Source organism: Brienomyrus brachyistius, chromosome 1, assembly GCF_023856365.1.
Source record: "Brienomyrus brachyistius isolate T26 chromosome 1, BBRACH_0.4, whole genome shotgun sequence".
Taxonomy (NCBI): Eukaryota; Metazoa; Chordata; class Actinopteri; order Osteoglossiformes; family Mormyridae; genus Brienomyrus; species Brienomyrus brachyistius.
Window position 1 is genome coordinate 31,543,972 of NC_064533.1, and position 19,497 is coordinate 31,563,468.

Sequence of the window (19,497 nt, forward strand, 5' to 3'; positions counted from 1 at the left end):
ATGGCCTGGAAGCTGCGTGATACTGTTTTAAACATGTAGGTGCTCTCTGATGCTACAAGGGGCTTCAGCCATTTTCCTATGATACGCGTCTGAAGGGTGAGGGGGAGAGCAGCTGTTTTAAGCTTCTTTCTTTGCTGGTCTATAACAGAAGGTCTGCTTCTGCCTGAGACACGGAGCCGGTCCCTAGTGCCGCTTCACTCCTCCGTATCGCTGGCAGTCTCTGTGCGGGGGCCCTGTTTTTGGGCCCCAGGTGTCCCACTGAGTGACTCGCCGTTTCAGGCTGCCCCTTCCATCAGCTTCCACCCCCCGCCCCCCCCCAGACCCGGCTTGGCTCACACTTAATAACGTGACCGTCACCAGGGACCCTCGTGCCGGGAAGGCGGCGGTCCCTGTAGACCCGCGGCTGGCTTCATCGCCGGATGTGTGTCTGACACGTTATCGATTCGCCAGCCGGCTCTGTATTCTGTTCAGCCTTCTGTCGATGTGCCCCGACTGCGACGCTCTGAATGTCAGGCTCTATCTTCTGCGATCCAGAGCTCCTTTAATGCGGGGAGGCAGGTGAGGGCTCTGGGCGGCCCGGGCTGCAGTGAGATCAGATCTCTGGAACATTACTCCCTCCTCCCTGGTGTGTCTGTGTTCCCCTCATCCCCAGGAAACATATCCAGACCAAATGCCCGACCCCAGCCACGGGCCCCTCTCTGCTCCGTATTGTATTTTCTTCCTCATTTACTCCCAGTGGGGTGAGGGCTCATTGGGTTAAGTCTCTGTGCTTGTGACCGGAAGGTTGCTGGTTCAAATCCTATGCTCAGCAGAACTCCCTGAAAAATGTTCCTGGGGTACAGCATGAACGAATTACCCCAAAATTTACTTTCAACTGTATGGCTTAAAAGGAGAGCATGATGGGATATGTGAGAACAAGAGCAGTCCTGTGTACCTGCACTCATACTTGTACAAATAGCACATGAAGCACCATTTTGGTTTCATTTTACACTAATGTCAGATTTAGCTGCATGATTCTGCTTCTCCCAAATCCTTTGGTTCAAACCACCTTTGCTCCTGTGCTTGAGTCATGTGACTGTAGCGATGTGGGGGGGAGACAGTCGAGTCTTACAGTGTCTTCCTCTCCTCTGTAAGCCGCCTTGTGCTTTTGTGCAGGTTTGATCAACTTTCTCACAAGTCAGGATCCAGGAGAGTTACAAGGAAGGCTTGGGCGTTGCTGGGCACCTGGGTGGGATTTTTATGAAGGTCTCTGAGATAAAGTTAGACGAATGATAGTGGGGTGCGGGGGGCGGGGGGAGGGGTGGCAGCGGCTACAAAGCACGCAGAATACAGCGGCAAATTAATTAGCGGAGGGAAAATTCAATTTGATGCCGCAGTTAGTGAGTGCGGTTTAATCACTAACACCGTAATTATAAAGGCTTCTGAACGACTGGTGAAGCTTCCTCTCTAGCAGACGGGGCCATGCAGACTCAGAAATGCAATTACAGAAAACTTCGGCACAGATTACTGCTCCGGATAAGGTCACCGCCACGAGCCGGCCCCTGTCAACCCCCCCCCCACCACCCGTCTGACGGGTACTGCCTCCCAAAGTGCGTAATTTGCGGCCCGCACACGGGTGTGACAAAAAACGCTGCGTGTCTGCTGGCTGGCTGCCTCTCCGGAATGAAAGCAGTGCCCCCTGGAGGCCTTGAATAATTTGTATTTCCCAATAAATACTGTATACGGCAAGGCAGAGGTGGGGTCTGCTGAAACAATTTCCTGGATGGGGCGCTGACACATGACATGGGGGTGTGTTTTTATTGAGGGAGGGATGAAGGAAATCTCAAGGTATGCGTGGATTAATATTTCTGGAGATGTGTATGGTGCAGGTAGGAATAGCGTGCCATGTTGCCATCCGGGGAGATGCATGTGTCTGCTTCAGCTGGCGTGGTAGTGCCACAGTCCTGGCGAAGGAGAATGCTTTGGATGCATTATTCATGCGCGTGTGCCGTCTGATTCCAGGCCCGAGATTCTGCTCGGATTCAGGCGATTCAAAAATGCGGGTGGCTTAATTTCAATCATTATAATGAAATAATGAGGATGATACTGATAATAAGGCCATCTAATGGTGCAGAGCGACTGTGATGATGTTCCCTGGTTTAATGTTCTGCCAGCAACCAAGATCTCGCTCGGCATTTAATCGCCAAAGTGTGATACTGTCCAATGGGGATTTTCTGCAACGGTCTTAAGGATGGTACGCACTTTTATGCTAAAAAAGCCCTTTCTTTCAGAGTTTGTAGATAAAAAAAAACAACAAATAAGAAAATTTGAGTTTTTCTGAGAGCAGCAGGTCTTCGGGGAGTAAAGGGGATGCTCTCGTTTGGCGTGCGAGAGAGAGAGAGTGCGAGAAAGACAGCGAGGCAACCTGGGATGGCAGGATTAGCGGGAACGCCGGCGCCTGCTCAAAAAGCACTTTGGGAGGTGTGGAAGAAGGGCTTGAAGGTGGTACGTCGGGAGATAAAAAAAAGAGGATGGGCGCTGGGGGTAGCTGGGTTCCTGTTGTTTTGATTTAGTGTTAATTGCGACATGGAAAGCGCCTTTAAAACGAAGCATCGCTCGATCATTTAAAGGCATTGATTACGCCATTGGCTCAAATAGCATATTATCTCAGGCGGGGGAGGGGGTGTTTATTCTGCATGTGCTGGCCTTCTGCTTCCCCAGCATAAAATACTGCCGCAAAAGTGGTTATGTCAGGCCAGAAAGAATTGTGATTGTGCCCCCCCCTTTCGTTGGCTTATTTTTAATTAACGTTACAATTGTATTTAACGCTGTAAGTGTCAGCTCTACAGACCTGGGCGCTGGCATTATATCATTAAATTGATTACCTCGTTAAACACACGCGCGCTTTAAATAAGTAATTTCATGTAGCGGGTAATTTAATGGAGGACCGGGAGTGCATTCCTGGCTGGACACCGGCTTCTGGGCTACTTCACTGGCAAGAAACAGCAGCATGAAAGTTCAAGAAAATCGCAGGAACCAACTGATTGGCTCTGTGATCTTCTGTAGCCGAGGCTGTGGGGGCCGGGAAAAACGATGGATATGGTCTGGAAATTGCGTCCCAATTATGACGTCCAGCCAGCACAGTGAAGGGGTATGGAGATCCTTGAGCCTGGATCCTAACCCAGGAAGCACAGGGCACGATGTTTAGGGTGGGTAGCCCAAATGCCCAACCACACAACCACTCACTATGGGTGATTCAGAGACAGCAATTCTGATTGCCAATCAGATGTCTTGGTTCCACCTCCTCTACAATCTGATTCGTTATCTCTCTGAACCAGTCATAATTCATTCTACTCTCAGAACATTTTCTGTAAATAAAGCTCTCACAAGCACATGGTTTGTACTGATGGACCTGCAGCGGAACTCCAGAATAGGGTCTTCACTGCCCGTTGTGGACTGTAACTATGACAAATGATATACCAGGTATCTCGAACAAGACGCAACCAGAATGTCTGCACCACCAAGGCTCAGACACCGGGCCCTAAGTGCTAAATGCTAATGACCCAGCCCCGCACCGGCTCTGTCGTCAGAAGGCCTTCGGCTAAAAGCTGGTCCAGGACAGAACTTGGGCTAGAATTTGCCCATTTCAGGCTGACTTTCCCGTTGCCAATAGATCTGAAACCCGTTGCCAATAGATCTGAAAATTCAGAACCACCTGACCTGTTTGGGCTGGGCCTATTCCAGCCCTCTGGCAAGTGAGCTGTGAAGAACAGAATAGGCAGAAGGTGAACGATTACCTGAGAGGAGTTACTGTCCAATCAGACACACCGCTGCTCTTACAATGGGGCGTCCATTGTAAAGCTGAGATGAAGCCCGTGGACCATGGACACCACAGCTAGGATGTCAGGATCCCCCTAAGTGACAGCGAATGAGCGAAAAAGCTAAGCATGGAGTCTCTTAATTATCCATCTGGAGAATAAAGATGAAAGTGTCATAATCTCTGGGTGAGAAGCAACATAGTTCCCAAAAAGTGCCTGTTAGAACGATGTGAGTTTAAATATTAAAGCTGTTATGATCGAGATATTAAAACGCTCACACAGCAAACAATATAGATGTGGACCTAGTTCCTATAAGAAGAGAGTTACCACACAGCAATGTTAATTAAGGATAATGACAGCTGGTAAGCAACATAGCGATCCCGCAGTGTTTGAAAAACATGCCGCGTAAGTGAACTGTTTAGCCATTAATTGGACCTGAGCAGAGACACCACTGTGTTTATGGTAAACAAGTCAGCAGCCATCATTTCCAAGCCACCGATCAGAGCTCAGGCGTCTCCTCGGCCGTTTTGTCGAGTTGGAGTCCTAAGGCGTGGTTCCCATCCAGAGCGATTTGCCGCCTCACAGGTGTTATTACGCGGCCAGAGAGAAATGTCGCTTGGGATCTCTCACCTCTGATGAGATTCTTAAACATTGTGATTCATAGTGTTTGAAATGCTAAACCTGTGAGAGGGGAGGGCGGCTTTGCACATATAGTATTTTCCCATCGGCGACCCTGGATTCGCACAGTGTTATTGGTGTGTCTCGTTCTGTGTACAGGTTGCCTGTTATTCTACTGGACAGCAGAAGAGTTCAGCCAAAGGGGTCGGAGTAGTACCCATTTATTCAGCTGGAAATTCTGACTAGAGCAAATGGCACTACAGCCTAGAATGCAAACCTCTGGAATGCAAACCTTTAAGGTTACTCTAGTTACTGGTCGCCCACATGAATAACATTTGCTTAATGTAGTCTTAGCATCAATCGAGTCTATTGCAGGAGGTCCAGAGCACAAGGCAGGGGGCACCCCGGACCAGATGCTGGTCCAGAACTGAGGGTGCCCCGGACCGGATGTTGGTCCGCAGCAGGGGGTGCCCCAGACCGGATGCTGGTCCGCAGCAGGGGACAGTCTCCCATACAAGACATCAACACACTTATAATCTGAAAGTCATTGGATTTTGGGAGCAAACCCACACTACACCGAGGCAATCAGGGCTGGAATGAAACCCACAGCCCTGGAGGTGTGAGGTCTTTCTTCTACCTGCCAAGCCAACACACGACATTCTTCCCATGAGCCCTACATACGGAGTGTAATACTCGCTTTACCAAACCATCACACACTCAGTGTTTTTAGCATAGCAGGCTGTTCTGTCGCTTTACAGCCACCATGCAGCGTTTTGGTGACACGCTCACCACCAGCGCAGCCTCGGCCGTTCACTGACCGCTGCTCGCTTTGTCTCGCACCGCTCCCATGCAGCCGGTTGCCACGGAGCCTGCTGTGTTCTTTCTCCCGGCTTTTCTGACAATGACGCTTAGACGAGCAGTATAACGGTGAGCGATGGGGCTCTATGCAGATCCCCTGAAGTTCACAGTCCTGCTAACGGCTTTTTTTTATAACCATCCAACCCAGGTTGCAGATGTTATACGACAAATTGTATATAAGGTGGAGCATTTAGGTGCCTTTAATCTCAATAATTTGTGTTTAAAGAACACTTTCCTGCCAACGTGCACCTTAAATCTCAATGTTTTATACCTTTTGCTGGGCGTGTCAAACCTTTGTATGATTTACATAGACGACACACTTCTATTGAAAGCAGTAAAAAGGGGGGAAAAGCCTGGTATAAAATAAAATTGTCCTTTTTTTGTGGGTCAGGGGAATAACCCACTTAGGAAGTGCATAAAAGAGAACGGAACACGTAACTCCTGAGATGTCTGGACATGATGAAGTGGCTGTAAAGATCTTTGGAGATTTGCATTATGATAATTCGCTGGTGGAAGGAGGCGAGAGTGGCACTCAAACTGAGAGCTAATGCTCTAGAGTGACGCTTTCGCTAATGAACTGTTTCGGGGCCCTCCAAGGCTGTACTTCGGGAGGGAAGCGACGAAAAAAGTAAGTGTCCCGCACAAGAGCTCTGCTGCACCTCTGTGTCCAGCATGTAAACGCAGACATCCCAGCTCACCCAGAAGTTCCAAGAGTATCCCTGAATTTGACAGCAGCCGCCTGACACCCGCGAATGATGGAAGATGTCCCAGAAATCTGTCATTCCTCAGTAAAATGTCTTGGCAAGAAGTTTGGCAAATTTTAGTGTCACAACCTGTGTGTCCCCCCCACCCCACCCCACCCCACCCCCGGGCAATGAATTTTGCTGCCAGCACCCCCCCCCCCCGTCCGCCACTATCACATGGTTCAGAAATTTCTCATTTTACTGCCAGCACTAGCTGCTCCACGCCCTCCTGATTGACAAATCAACATGCCTCAGGTGTGATGTCTGTAAACAAGTCAGGTATGTGAGTGTTATGAAGGTCTGATTCACCACGGGAGCTTAGCAACAGGAAGAGGCTAGCAGCTCTAAGCTATTTACGAAGCAGCTCACGGGCCATTAGATAAAACGCGTTGGCACAAGCTCGTGATGAAAGCGCTCCCTGACCACTTAGCGTGACCCCTCCCAGCGGCAGCCGTTGCCATGGTTTTGTACCCAAGACCACCACTGTCGCTTTGCTGGGGCTTCGCGTGGGTCGGCTGTGGTTGATAAACCGCTGAGTGATGTGACTGATACATTATTGATTCGGTTCAACTGTGAGGTGACGGTGTATAGTTTTACGTGTCGGGTTCCCATGTTCCAGGGAGACCCAGTGGACTGAAACGGCGCAAGCGTTTGTCAGGGTTCAGGACACTAAGTCAAACAGAGGGCTACAAGATCAGCTATGTTGGGTGTTAATTAGCGTGAGTTTAAGATGACAGCCATGGGGTTACTCCCGAGTTGCTCTCACCTCACATAATCTACACTGAGGTGGCAAAGTAGCACAGTCGCTTCACAAAAGGTTGAATCCCATCCATGGTGCGTGTCTGCGTGCTCTGCATGTCTGCGTGCTCTGCGTGTCTGCGTGTCTGCGTGTCTGCAGGCATCTCCTCTTCGGTCTCTTGTTTCCTTCTCACATCTAAAACACTACAGTTTAGGTTAGTCTATCTCTTTAAAATGCGCTTAGCATATTTGTGTGTGTGTGAATTATGTTTAATTGACTTTGTTGGGACCAAACATTTCCCACAGTGTAATAAAAACCTGTAATTTTTCAGGCCCCCACAAGATAAAAATGCTCGTATTTCATTTGGTTACTTGTAGTTAAGGTTAGGGCTCGGTGGGGGTCAGGGGTGTTGTTGTCACGCCCGGCTCGTACGATCCTCCTGTGTGCCACGACCCCCTGATTATCCACCTGTGCTTCCCTGATCGTACCCAGCTGTGTCTAGTTATTTTGCTCCGTCTTGTGTATTTCAGTCCGTGTCTTGCCCTGATTCCTTGCCTGTCATTGATGTCAGTCTGCGTGAGATGTTTCCTGCACCCCGTTATTATAATAAATCCCCGTATTTCCCCGTATCCTGCCTGAATTGCCTGTTTCCTGCCCATCCGCCGCTCCCGTTAAATGGCGAACCTGACAGTTGTGATTGGGATGAGGGTTTTTCCCATATAAATGAATGGAAAGCTCCCGTAAAGATATAATTGCACACCTGTGTGTGTGTGTGTGTGTGTGGGGGGGGGGGGGGTATGTACAGTATATATGTGACCCATCGCCACAAGATGAGTCTTAAGTAGCACTGGTAGAACTGCACCCATAAGACTCATTTCGTGGTGATAGGTCACATATTACATTGCGAGGACCAAATGTTCCCACAAAATCTGTGAATGTCTTCAAAAACCAAAAAAGGCAAAAGTCGTGTTTCTTGTTTGGTTACTTATGGTTAAGGCTGGGTAGTCATAAAGGTTGTCATACATGGGATTAGGATTATGTCCTTAGAAATGAATGGGGTTAGGGTTATGAGTCCCTACAATGATATAGATACCTAATCTGTATTTCTGAATGTGTGTGTGTGTGCGTGCATGTATGTGTGGGCCCAGTGATGGACAGGCATCCTGTCCAAGGTGTCCCTTTTATCCTGTCCTGTGCCGCCCTGGACAGGCTGCAGACAGACGCCGTCCCCTCTGTCCTGTCCTGTGCCGCCCTGGACAGTCTGCAGACAGACACCGTCCCCTCTGTCCTGTCCTGTGCCACCCTGGACAGGCTGCAGACAGACATCGTCCGCTCTGTCCTGTCCTGTGCCGCCCTGGACAGGCTGCAGACAGACACCGTCCCCTCTGTCCTGTCCTGTGCCGCCCTGGACAGGCTGCAGACAGACGCCGTCCCCTCTGTCCTGTCCTGTGCCGCCCTGGACAGTCTGCAGACAGACGCCGTCCCCTCTGTCCTGTCCTGTGCCGCCCTGGATAGGCTGCAGACAGACACCGTCCCCTCTGTCCTGTCCTGTGCTGCCCTGGACAGGCTGCAGACAGACACCGTCCGCTCTGTCCTGTCCTGTGCCACCCTGGACAGGCTGCAGGCAGACGCCGTCCCCTCTGTCCTGTCCTGTGCCGCCCTGGACAGTCCCCCTGTACTGGCTAAGTATTTTTCTATGTTGTGATTCATTTGCCATATTGTACCCACTTATTTATTACTTCTTTATTGCCTTCGTATTGCTCATTCCTATAATGCACTGTTTTGTCCTGTACTGTCTTGTCTTGCGCTGCACTGCTGCCTGTCCCATCCCTGGTGCCCTGCAACTGTGACATAAGAATTTTATGACACTTAAAAAGCAGCTATGGAAAATGGATGCATCGTTTCAGTTTTTGCATTCATTTATAACGAGGCGAGTTTGATTTAGGAGGCAGAATGTGTCAGGCAGGGCAGACGGCTGCGAGTCACACACACAACGCATGGAATGAGTCAATGGGCTCTTTTAATTTCATACCTCGCATCCCTTGGAATAAAGCACCGCATGCATCAACGTCAAGTGAAATAGAGCACAGGGTTCACGTTAAAACAATCAGAGAGTGCTCTTTGTACACGCTCAGTGCAGCGTTAATGCACAGGTCACATGTATTTGCCTTTCCCGCATGACTGTGCCAAACCGCACCACACCGTGTCTATATATAACTCGACGACCTCCGGTGCAGAGACACTAGCTCATTGCGCCCTGACACATGTTGGCTCCCTCCCAGGGGAAAAACAAACATCTCTGGGTTTTCTTATTTCTGCTTTCCCCCCCCAGATAAACACAGCTTTGGTGAATGTAGAGATGACACTTTCAGCTATGACTAACGTCTCCCATTCCTCCAAAGAGAAGCAATTTTGAAAATTTCCCAGAAGACATGGTGAGAGCAGACCTCTACACGGTGACAGCTCTTACCAGAAAAAAAAGAAAAACATCACAAGGGTTTTTGCATAGCTTAGAGTAAGAGTGTCCACTAAACAAACTAATATAAACACAAAATAAAGACGGTACTTCCTGGTGCAGATGACAGAGCCTGCAATGCTGTGGGAAGTCAGGTAGGATCTCTCGCAAATTCATTCTTAAAGAATTCCAACAACTTATCATGATTTGCCAGTGTTCTAGTCCCAGGCTAGAGATCGCCTGTCCATGGGTCCCTAGCCAGAGAGAGCCCCCCATAGGGTCCCAGGCCAGAGTCTACCCCTCCATAGAGTTCCAGGCCAGAAAGAGTCCCTCCATAGGGTTCCAGGTCAGAGAGAGTCCCTCCATAGAGTCTCAGGCTAGAGAGAGTCCCTCCATAGGGTCCCAGGCCAGAGTCTACCCCTCCATAAAGTCCCAGGCCAGAGTGAGTCCCTCTATAAGGTCCCAGGCCAGAGAGGCCCCTCCATGGGTCCCAAGCCAGGGAGAGTCCCTCCATAGAGTCTCTGACCAGAGAGAGTCCCTCAATAGAGTCTCTGGCCAGAGAGAGTCCCTCCATACAGTCTCTGACCAGGGAGAGTCCCTCCATAAAGTCTCTGGCCAGAGAGAGTCCCTCAATAGAGTCTCTGGCCAGAGAGTGTCCCTACTGTACATAGGCAATTTACAGCCAATTAGCAAAAAAAAAAAAAACAAAACAAGATGCATAACCAGGGAAGGGCCCTGTCACACTAGCATGGGGGCAGGAGCACCGAGCAACAAGATGCTTATCTATGTGATTTCAGCTATTTATTAGTTAGTAAAACAGGCATGATTCAACTACACAATAAACATTTAAATAAAATTAATACATTTACACAAAGATCAATAGAATATACTAATATAATAATAATGTGATTTATACTTCATACAGTTTGTAGCACTTTGCACTTCCAGTTTTGAATATTTTCCCTATGTTGCATATGTGTGCGCTAGTTTTCGCCCTCAGTCCAAAAACATGCAATAAGGCAATCTCTAAATTGCCCATAGCGTGTGATTGTTAGTATGACTGTGTGCTCTGTGAAGGACTGTGTGCTCTGTGAAGGACTGTGTGCTATGTGAAGGTAGGATGTCCCCTACCTTGCTACCTGGGATAAGATAGTTCCTTTTGTCCCTGTACAGGATGGATGGATGGATGGATGGATGGATAGAAGGAATATGGTATTCTATATATGTGATCTATATATCCTGTATATAGCCAATTGTTATCAAGCTTTCATTTATCCTGAATGAGCCAGCCACCAATGTTTGCGACAAGACAAAATAGAAGTGGCAAGTCAAATAGGTGTGACCCTTGTGGCACCCGCATCCTCACAAACTTGCATTTCATATTTCCTCTGGACTGGAAACAGGATTAGAATCAAGGGGGGGTCCAGGAAGAGTCTGACCCCTTCAGCTGCCCACACCGCGATGCGTCACTATGCTCGTATCCCAAGATAAGTGCCCAAGAAGTCGTCATACTTTATTTTTCCTAAGGTGTTATTTTAAAAATAGGTTCTTCTCTTCTAATCCCCAGGTAGCTTCGAACACAAACACCCATCTGTTGCGATCACAGGAAGAAAGAGCAGAATTAATCTGAACAAAGCTGCAAAATCCACCCCCCACCTCCAATTTCTGCTTATTGAATGTCTTGGTCTTGTTCCCCCCCGAACGCCTCCGCTAACTGAGATTGAAGCTTGATAACTTAATGGAAGCGGAGCCCAATTATTTTCTCGCTTTAAAGGGGAGAAAATTAAAAATAATAAAGCTGCGAAATGCCATTTAAAGCCTGTCAGGACGCGGGTGAAGTATATGTAACAATACAGCAAGAGAACGGTGGTGGTGGGGGGGGGAGAGAGGGTCACCGTGTGGGGAGGAAATGGGGGGGGGGGCAGAGAGGGTCACCGTGTGGGGAGGAAGTGGGGGGGGCAGAGAGGGTCACCGTGTGGGGAGGAAATGGGGGGGGGGCAGAGAGGGTCACCGTGAGGGGAGGAAGTGGGGGGGCAGAGAGGGTCACTGTGTGGGGAGGAAGTGGGGGGGGGGCAGAGGGTCACTGTGTGGGGAGGAAGTGGGGGGGGGGCAGAGAGGGTCACTGTGTGGGGAGGAAGTGGGGGGGGGGCAGAGAGGGTCACCGTGTGGGGAGGAAGTGGGGGGGGCAGAGAGGGTCACCGTGTGGGGAGGAAGTGGGGGGGGCAGAGAGGGTCACCGTGTGGGGAGGAAATGGGGGGGGGCAGAGAGGGTCACCGTGTGGGGAGGAAGTGGGGGGGCAGAGAGAGGGTCACTGTGTGGGGAGGAAGTGGGGGGGCAGAGAGGGTCACTGTGTGGGGAGGAAGTGGGGGGGGCAGAGAGGGTCACCCTGTTGCACTTGTTGTCTTGTATCCTGGCCCTTGTTTTAAAACAATTAAAATGGATATTAATAGTGAAACTATGAATTCTGTAAAGGGGGATTCGGGCTCAGTGAGCAAACAGGTTAGATGAGGAAGCCTTTCATTACAGCAGGATGTAGCGTGATGCTAGAGGACAAGCAGTTACAAGCCCAGTCTCAGGCAAAGGCGTCTGTATAAATGACGGTTGTGGGTAGGGGCATCATTCCAGATAAGCCTCTTTCACCCGGATAAGGGGCCATGAAATGCAACTTAACAATGACAAGTGGGTGCAACTGGCTAGTACAAGTATGGAGAAGAGGCAGGGGGAGGTTTATTGGGGAAGCCCCCCCCCCCCCCCGAAGTCGCTGTACTCAGGCTCCCTATCTCAGGCTGAGCTATATGGTGAGAAGCCAGACAGCTGGTTATTAATTGGAGGTGATGGAAAGTCACATCGACACCCATAGCCACTAATAACGTAGGATGCCATGAGGTCGTCCGTAGGTCATCTGTAAGGCCGTCTGTGGCTAAGCTCGAGGGCTCCCTTCTCCAAAGGACCCGACAGCAGATCAGTCCTGGTCCCACTGGGTCGTTTAATCTGTGCGGCTGTCAGGCAGAGTGAAGCCGTCCCTCGCTGAGCCTCCGGACTCATAAATGTGAGTGGATGTGATTCTGCTCTATGACACTTGAACATGAAAGTCAGTGACAGACGGATCTTTAAACCGTTCCCTGCAGGACAGCCAGGGAGAAACTCAGATAAGGTGCAGGGGCCGGGGGGGGGGGGGGCTTTCCCCTTGTCTGACTTTCCTGATTGGCCTGTCTGCATTGACATTCTCTGGACAACACGTCTCCAATAAGCAATGCACTCTTTGGGAGAATGATCTGGAAGGCTTGGAAAAGGAGACTTGGAAAGGAGACTGTTGACGGCCGGATATGGAGATGCAGGGAACGTCCAGCCCTGCTCTCGATATTAATCTGTGGTTTTATCCGCATTTTGAGGGTAGAATATTCTGCCGTTTGCTCAGCTTACCGGCCCCGCCATGTGGCTGGCTGCAGGTGCCTGATGCCGCCTTTGACGGGTCCTGAGCGTGGATGCTCGCAGAGGCGTGCTGAAGAGCCCATTTGCTGCTTCCTGAGGAGCCCACGATGTATGAAAAGCACCCTGCCGGAATGCACCCCCGTAGCAGTGACACGGGGAATAGGGGAGTGCAGGGGAGCAGCGAGAAAAGGGGGCATTGAAATACCGTTTCCCAGAGAGTGGCGAGCTTCGGCAACGTATTCATCCCCCGAGTCCGTGCCGCTGCTCCGCAGCTGCTTCGCCCCCCCCCCCCCCCCCCCCCCCCCCGTAGTCTCACAGCTGTGCCCCTAGCAGGGGGCTACGCCGCACTGGAAGCTGCCACTTAAAGCCCTGCTCTGTCAGGCGACTCCCCCCTCATAGTTCACAGTGGCGTCAAACCAGCCTCGCAATGTCCTATGAACGTTGCAACGAGGACAAACTGTGGGGGCAGAGCTATGTGGGGTGGGCGGGGCTTTGTGTATTTGGGAATTTCGGATAGGAGTGGGGTGGGGCCACTTGCATATACTAGGTGAGGGATTCCACATGTCCATGCAAATTGCTCTTTTGAGAAACCCAATCCTGAAACACATCTGGATCACAGTGGAATATTAGTTATAAGGCGTCGGACATCACTGTGCTGGGTTGGGCATCTAATGCTATTTTAAGCTGAAGGACGGCGCATGTGGCAGACAGTTCTCTGTTTCAGTTTCGCTCCCCTTCATCCAGCCGCTTAGAGGTAAATGACTTACACAAGAAGCCAAGAAAGTTCAATGGCAGCGACGAGCCACTTAGCAGAACTCAGGCCGTGCTTGAAGGAGCTCCTTCTGGCCCAGAAAAGCAATGATGTATGCGAGCAATAATACAGGTAAATAAAGACAGATGGGGCAGCGTGCGCGTGTGTGTGTGTGTGTGTGTGTGTGTGTGGGTGTGGGTGTGTGTGTGTGGGTGCGGGTATGTGTGTCTGTCCAGGAGGACGTGCGCAGGCGATTGTATCACTATTGCACTGTCGATGCCATCAAAATCAACCACGTAAGAGACACACATCAGCAACATCTGTCGAGGTTTAAACTGGGAAACATACACACACACACACACACAGCTACAGTATATATATGCTCTGACATGGATGCCCACAGGATGCAGTAACGCTGCCACTTAGGATGTGGACTCAGAACCTAAGATTGTTCGTTCACGTCCCAGAGGGTGCCCGGGTGTCGTAGCCCAGAGCAAAGCACTTATCCTAAAATAACCTGAAGTCACAGAACGTTCAGCTGAAGGAAGAATTGAAAGTCACTTTGGACAAAAGCATTAAGTGGATGCCATGAGCGAGCTGAAATGCTGAAGCTTCACAGATACACAGGACTCAGGCCGCCAGCCCTCGGCAAACACAGACGTGTTATCGGCAATTGATCATCAAGCCAAACTCAGACAGAAGCACCCGTTTCCCCTCCCTCTGCCTCCCCACGGACGCTTGCGATAACCCCTCTATCGGCACTCGTAGCAAATGAGAGGCGTTATCGCACAAGTTCATAACACCATTAATTTTGTCCGGAAAGGGGGAGAAAATTGAATCTGCCCTGTGAATCACATGGGGAAGATAAATCCTGCAAAGACATTGATGGTGCACATATCCGGGACATACCGGCCTTGCCACTGTCGAGTTACCAGCACATCCCACGAGCCTGGGGGCGTGGAGCTTCATTACAGCACATCATCTCCATCCTGACGAGCAAGCAAGTTCACTCTCACCCAAAAGCGGAAATTAAAGGCTTCTTTTGTCAGCTGGAGGAAGGGGCACTGCGATTATTGAATTATGGCCATAAACCCATGGCAGTCGCAGGACCCGTGTGGGAAGTGAGGGGGTGGGCCAGGTGCAGCCCACAAAACGTGTATTTTCAGTATAGTTCAGGCCAAAGAAGGCATCCTACTGAAGGTGATGAGGACCATGGTGGTACTCTGGAATGACCTGCACCGCATACAGACATTAAAATAAATGTAAAAGACAACAAACACTCACCAATATTGAAACAGCTTCTGGGAAGAAGTAAGAAAACATAAAGATGCACATTTCTGGTGCACACATTATCTTTATTACACCAAAACTAAAACTCCAGGTAGTCATAGCTAAGCAAGATGGAACCCATAGTGGTAAACGGGGCATCATGGGAAATGAAGTTCTTTATACTGTTGGAATAGGAATCGATCTATTGTTCAACTCCTTATCTAGAACATTTCCATGGGGACAACAGGACTGCGCCATGTTAATGAAATGGTGTGGGCTCCATAATAATCCTAATATGCTATTGTTCAGTTCTGAATTTCAGTCAGTTCACTGTGCATCTCGCTGATCTGGGAGCGATGTTTCAGTTTGGTTTAATTCCGGCGATTTGAGTTTCCGAGGTGATTTTTTGAGTTTCCGAGGTGATTTCTGGAGACTCCCTTGTGCTATTTCACTCCTGCACGAAATCCTGCTCGTCTGCGGAACTGTTTTCTGTAAACATTGTCAAAAAGGAAAGCAGGTCACGTCCCTCTTTCCGCTTGCTCAGTCCTCTCACAGGCAGGCACACAGGCTTCTCCTGCCTCTTGCTTGTTTACAGGCCGTTTAACAGATGTGGTGAGGCCCTCCGTCCATCCCAGACTGGGTGACAGTAGCCTATCCCAGGTGGCACTGGGCATCAGGCAGGGCACAGATCCAGGACAAGATGCCAGTCCACTGCAGAGCACGCAGTCAAACAAATAATGGGCGATTTAGAGATGCCGCTTCACTGTATGTCTTCGGGCTGCACAGCAGAGGGAGCACAGAGAACCACCGTGCTGCACCAAGGCCTCCACATGTAATGAAAGTCAAAGTCCAGGAGGGTATTAGTCATCATTACCTCATTCTGTATGCAAACCCTGAAATATATACAGCACTGTGCAAAAGTCTTAGACAGTCAAAGAAAATGATGTTTAAGTGATCTTCATGTTGGTCTAAAACCATGACATTATGTCTGTCAAAGTGTGTCAGCGTAGCCATTTCAGAACCTCTGCTAAAATCACCCCAGTATCTGAAACCACTGTCCAGTGCAGCCGTGTATATTAACATTACATTAACACACCTTGTATAACTAATCAATATCTCATTGACTTTTTAAAACTAATTAAGGTAATTAAGTGGGCTACTAGTAAAATTTAATAAATACATAGAATGGCTGAGGTGCCCCCGAGGAGAGGTTTGGGAACTGAAGTAGTGTTCTAGCCATGCAGGAAGATATCAGTAAGTTTTTGGAGAATGGTAGACATTTTTACTAGTTCTTATTGTGTTACTCCTAATTGGTATATGTTCCAATATTATATTATATTGTACTGATTGTCCGGAGTTAATGTGCATTTACTACCCAGAAAAATAACTTTAAACATGTCTTTTGACCACTTTTGTACTAGTACTGTATCAACATAGACTTTTGCTGCAGAATGATAAATATAGAAGAAGTCTGATTATCATTACAAGGTCCAGCACAGTATTACACTGCTCACACTATATATATATAAGCATGAATATATCGAGAAATTTCACAGGTAACACAATAACTTACGAAAAACGAAAAAATGTTACTGTCTGCTACTTAAAGTGCAATAACACGATAAGTCACAAATGGTCTATTCCAAATAACTGACAAACTGCTAATTCAGCACCTGATGGTTTTCATGAGCTGTTGCTTATATTATCCATCTCCTATAGGACAATATAACCGAACAATAACTATACCAGGACAGCAATTGGATGGAGGTCAGTTGGGGTAACGATTGGAGCATCTCTTTGGAGGGCATCCTTAAATCACAATCAGAAATATATATGCAAACACCTTACAATCTGTCAGAGTTCGCTGGGTAAGCCGGTAATTGCACGGGCAGGCAGGAAAGGATGTAGCAGGTAGCTGAAAGTCGGGGTAAACTGGGGATTTATTATGGGGACGACGGCTACGAGCAGGACAGATGAACGATACAGACATCTAACATCAATGACGGACGAAAAATCAAGATACCTGCAAGACGTGGACTGAAATAGGCAAGACAACAGAGTACAGCTGGGTACAATCAGGGAAGCACATGTGGATAATCAGGGGGGCGTGGCACACACGAGGATCGTACGAGCCGGGCATGATACAATCCATTATCTTTATTTATTATTGTCCTTTTTAACACACTGACACTTACTGGCCTACAGTGACACTTACTGGCCTACAGTGACACTCACTGACATTCACTGACACTCACTGACATTCACTGACACACACTGACATTTACTACCACACATTGATACATATTGAGAGACACTGATAGCCAATGACACTCACTGACATTCACTGACACACAATGAAACATGCTGACACACATTGAGGCACACTGGTACATAGTGACACACTCACGCAAGGTGCGTACAATCCATCCATCCATCCATTTTCCAAACTGCTTATCCTACTGGGTCGCGGGGGGTCCGGAGCCTATCCCGGAAGCAAGGGGCATGAGGCAGGGAACAACCCAGGATGGGGGGCCAGCCCATCGCAGGGCACACTCACACACCATGCACTCACACATGCACACCTACGGGCAATTTAGTAACTCCAATTAGCCTCAGCATGTTTTTGGACTGTGGGGGGAAACCGGAGTACCCGGAGGAAACCCCACGACGACATGGGAAGAACATGCAAACTCCGCACACATGTGACCCAGGCGGAGACTCAAACCCGGTTCCCAGAGGTGTGAGGCAACAGTGCTAACCACTGCACCACCATGCCGCCCCATACAGTGCTAACCACTGCACCACCATGCCGCCCCGCGTACAATCCATTACCTTTATTTATTATTGTCTTTTTTAACAGACTGACACTCACTGACATAAGTGACACTCACTGATAAACACACTTACTGCCACACAATGATACACATTGACACTCACTGACACACAGTGAGACTCAATGACACCTACTGACACGGTGACACACAGAAACCCACACTGACGCACTGTGACACGAATCGATACTCACTGACACTCAGTGACAGTGACACACATTGGCTCACATTGAAACACACTGACACTCATACAAAGTGCGCTTGGGTTCAGGCATTAGGTGATGTCACACGTGATGCACCCATACGTCCTTGTGTGCTAAAGAATGGGTCACCATTGACTGCCACTCAAATCATTCTACCCATAAAGAAACCTCTGCGTGCAGATAGTACTGTACCTTATTTCTGTTTTAACTTACCAAATATTTAATCAAGCTTCGTTTTGACAAGAAACCAAACATTAAGTCATATTAATCCCCGAATCTGCTAAACTAAGTAAATTCAGGAGAAATATAGAATTTACCTCAGATTTATGCGTTTATGACACTTGGCCCTCTAATGTTAGTGACAGAAGTGCCTTTAAGGCAAGCTATGTCACTATTTGTTACATGATTTCAAGAATATTAAAGAATATTAGTGATTTAGCGTATGTAGGTTTCACATACCTCACCTGATCTGTAGTATCTGTTAGTTTTAACTCCCTGTCCTTTTGTGTTCTGTTGCAGAGCCCAGCCACCTGCATACTTGGCATTATTAAATCCATCAACCCCCCCCCCCATTTCTCTTATGGGAATTCCACATCTGCTCCCTTTTCTACATAGGCACTGTTCCCACAGCACTCACACACACACTGTCAGTTTAAAGACACACGTGTCTATTTCCATTAAGAAGAACCTTTCTGTGTTTATTGCTGTGCTGGGTTCCTTCAGCATGTACTAATCTCTATCCGCTGCGTATGGCTTGGTTTGGGCAGGGACACCCTTCACAGAGGGTGATGGGCTGTGACGCCTCCCCCCCCCCCCCCCCCCATCCCCCCCCGCACGTGTCAGCACCGATTTTCCTTTGGCTCTCTGCGGTCACACTCACGCATTCTGGAGGCAGGTGATGACAAGCTGGGCTACGCTATAATTAAAGCGTTCGGGTGACATTAAACACTGTATAAGACGTTGAAACTTGAAATGCAGGATCCTTTGTGGGTGGCCAGTGTCACTGCTATAAAACCAGTATGCGTCATTCATGTTTTACATTTTTATTTGTAGACTTAGGATCAGATGGTAAGGTTACCTATGGCCAGGGATGAACATAACTGGTACGGAAGTATGCGTTTACTTTTAAAAACAGTACGTGTGACAATCTATTGTAGTAACGGTGTAGATGCGTATTTTATGTGCATTTGTGCTGATATGAATACAAATAGCATATAATGCATTTTAATCTTTATATATAAACTCTACTTCATTTGCAGTATACAGGTTAAAATGCGAGGTATTTTCTTGTTATGTCAGCGCAAATGCACATATAATAAGTACACATTTACAAACAATCAACTGTGGCACGCATCGTTTTAAAGGTGAATGCGTACTTGCGTACCAGTTTTGTCCATCCCTGCCTATGACCCCTGGAGTTAAAGGCTTTGGTCAGGGGCCCAACTATGGCATGATTACTTTGCCAGCCTCAGGATTTGAACGGACAACCTTCCATACATGGGCACAGATCTCTATCCTCCTGACCTGCTCAGCACCCACAGCATGCATGTTTGTTTTTATGCCTATTAAGGTTATTCTATAGTAACTGATGTCACATACAAGGTGTTCCCCATGAATACGCATAAGGATTCTCATCAGCCTGTCATTGGTAACCATGTGTGATATCAAAACACACCCATGTAAAGCGCCTTGGGGCATTGTGAAAGGTGCTATATTGAATTGAACTGAATTGAATTGAATTTCAGAAATCCTTATCTGCTGGTGTTTTACATTCTGATTGAATAACCCATATTCAAAAAAA